Genomic DNA, 2,927 nt, shown 5'->3' on the forward strand with positions numbered 1-2,927 from the left:
GAAATTGTCATATTTATTCTATTGAGTTTTTGTATGTCTCCTATAAGGGGTGTCAGCACACAAGCACAAGTTTTATATTTATTTTAGTTGCTAAAGTTTTAAGTTCTAGTCAAATGTTTTGTACATTCTTTGAGTTGACACTGATTTTGCATTGATGAGGCAAATAAATTTGAAAGGCTATTTGGGTAAAGCTCAGTGTAATACTTGATTTCTTTTTCTTTAATCTTTTCTTTTCTTTCTAATAATGTCTTTGTTTGAGGACAAACAAATAAATAAGTGTGGGGAGATTTGATGAACAATATTTATGTTATTATTTTTAATAAACTTTGTTAGAATTAGTAAGAAAATATTTACTTAATTTTGTATTTTCTCTTATTTTAATAAGCATTGTTAAATTAAAGTTTGTGTTTTATTATTATTATTATTATTATTATTATTATTATTATTATTATTATTATTATTATTATTATTATTATTATTATTATTATTATGTTATACGTTACGTTTGTTTCCATCCCCAAATAAAAGTTGTGAATAGCAGCACTCCAGACTCAGGACGCGAACACCACAACAATACCGCGAAAGACGGAATACCGAGAACGAACGACGCGGAAAACACAAACGGTAGAGGCTCCGGTCTTGTGAACGTCCGATTGTTCGGAAGCTTCAATGGCAGTTCTCGATTCAAAGCATTCTGCGGAAGCTCGGACCACAACTTGGAGCGAAATCTCGTGAAAGAATCGAAGGTCCGGAACAGTATAAAAGGGGGGCAAAATCGAAGAGAGGGGATCATCATTTTCATCACCGAAATTCATCACCTTTCACCAAAAACTTGCTTCAAATACGTCCATCCGGGCGGAAATTAACTTCGGAAACTCCGGCCAATAATCTGATCCGGTGGCTCGTGAATTCCGGCGGTGCTATCCATTGGCGATCTTGGAAGCATTAATCCGACAGCAAAATTCTGGCGAAAGACTTTTTCGAGCAATCTGGTTCTTTTCTCTTTAAAACTTAATTCTTTAATGTGCCTTGTTTTTCTCTTCCTAAATTTCTGAATTGTAAGCAACTTAATCCTTGGTTCCTTTTTCATTTTCTCTATCTATTAATTTGTTGTGATTAGAATTCTTTCAATTCCGAAAACTTTAAACTGTGTTGCAATACTTAATGTTTTATGCTAATTGCATTTATCAATATACTGTTAATTATGCTTAGTTGGTAATGTTGTTTTGGTGAAACATTGAACCATTGATGCCAGTTATCATTTCTTTCTTGATTATAAAGGACTGTCAATTTCTTTGTTCTAAGAATATAATGAAAAAGCCATGATCCAACAATAACTGCTTTATCTTGATTTATTATTTAATTGTTTAGTTTTTCCTTCTCTTTAATTCATAGTCTCTCTTCGCATTACTTTGCCAAATTCCAAATTGTGAGTACTGCTTTTAATACTGCATTTTTCCAACTCTTAGCTCTTGAAGCATTGATTTTAATTGTTTTGCACTTGAATTGATTCGTACGATTGATTTTTGTTTCTAGCACGTTAAATTATCGAGTTAATTAACTTTAAGATTATAAATTTCATATTATCAATTCCTCTTGGGTTCGACCCTTGCTATTGCACCATATTACTTCAGTGATGCGTGCACTTGCGAGGACATTATATTAAAATTGTCCAACAATATATGTCCGTTTTTAATCATAGAGGGTAATACCAACAGAAGCGGGTATTATCGTTCATGAAGAGTACAAAATACCGGGATCCATCCGCCAAAATAACTGGTGTGGGGCCCCATATATCAGTAAAAATAAGATCGAGTATATTATGACTTGACGTAGAAACCCTATCTAAAGGAAAACGTGCCGATTTTCCAAGTTGACACGGGGAACATAATTTAGGAATTACAATATTATTGGACGCAACCCGGCAATCCCGTAAGACACGGTGGAGGGCTTGACCATGTGGGTGACCGAGACGCTTATGCCAGACCATGGAAGAGGCATGCGCCGAGACGAACGCATAGTGATTATTAGGAATTGACAGCGAATAAAGACCCTCCGAGCTTGGACCTTTAAGAAGTATCGCCTGAGTGTTGCAGTCCTTCACAACAAAAAAGGTGGGGTGAAATTCAAAATAACAATTATTATCCCGAGTGAATCTATTAACAGAGAGTAATGACACTGATAACTCAGGAACATGTAAAACATTGGACATTTTTAAAGACTTATTGACCGAAGGAATTACTGCATGACTCACACGCGAGATCGCCAAACTTGTGCCATTACCCACTCGTAGGACGTCATCGCCGTGGTAGTCCTCGGAATGCGTGATTACACACGGAGTCCAGAGTAGCATGTGTGGACGCACCAGTGTCCGGTAGCCACGATGTGACCGTCGACGGCGTCTGTGGCGATCCATCACCCGCGACGGCCACGTGAGCCTGCGACGGCGGCGGCTCCGAGTAACTACGGTAACAAAAAGCGGCAGAGTGACCCTGAGAACCGCATATCTAGCAGCGCAATCCGCCGTTCCGTCCACGTCCACCCCGGCCGCCGCGCTGATTGCCGCCTCGTCCTCCTTCACCAGGAGACTACCGGCCACCGTCTCCGCGTTGGCGTCTGCCTCGACCCGCGTACAACGCCGAGGGGACACTGCTCGCCGTCGCCGGTTGGTAGGTCGGGAAATCGTCAGCGTGGATGAGCTGCTGCGCCTGGAGGTAGTCGGCCAGTTGGGGTATGACACCGGTGTGCCGGTGATAGCCAGGGAGGAAGCCATGGCCTGGAACTCCGGCCACAACCCCCAGAAAATGTAGAGATTCTGTTCCGTTGGCGTCAAGCTCCTTCCGGCGAGCGCGAGGTCCTCGACCAGGTGTTGCGCACGGCCTAAGTATTCCGCGGTGGAGCTGTCACCTTGACGAAGCGTCTGAATC

Source organism: Ipomoea nil, unplaced genomic scaffold (genome assembly GCF_001879475.1).
Source record: "Ipomoea nil cultivar Tokyo-kokei standard unplaced genomic scaffold, Asagao_1.1 scaffold0465, whole genome shotgun sequence".
NCBI lineage: Eukaryota > Viridiplantae > Streptophyta > Magnoliopsida > Solanales > Convolvulaceae > Ipomoea > Ipomoea nil.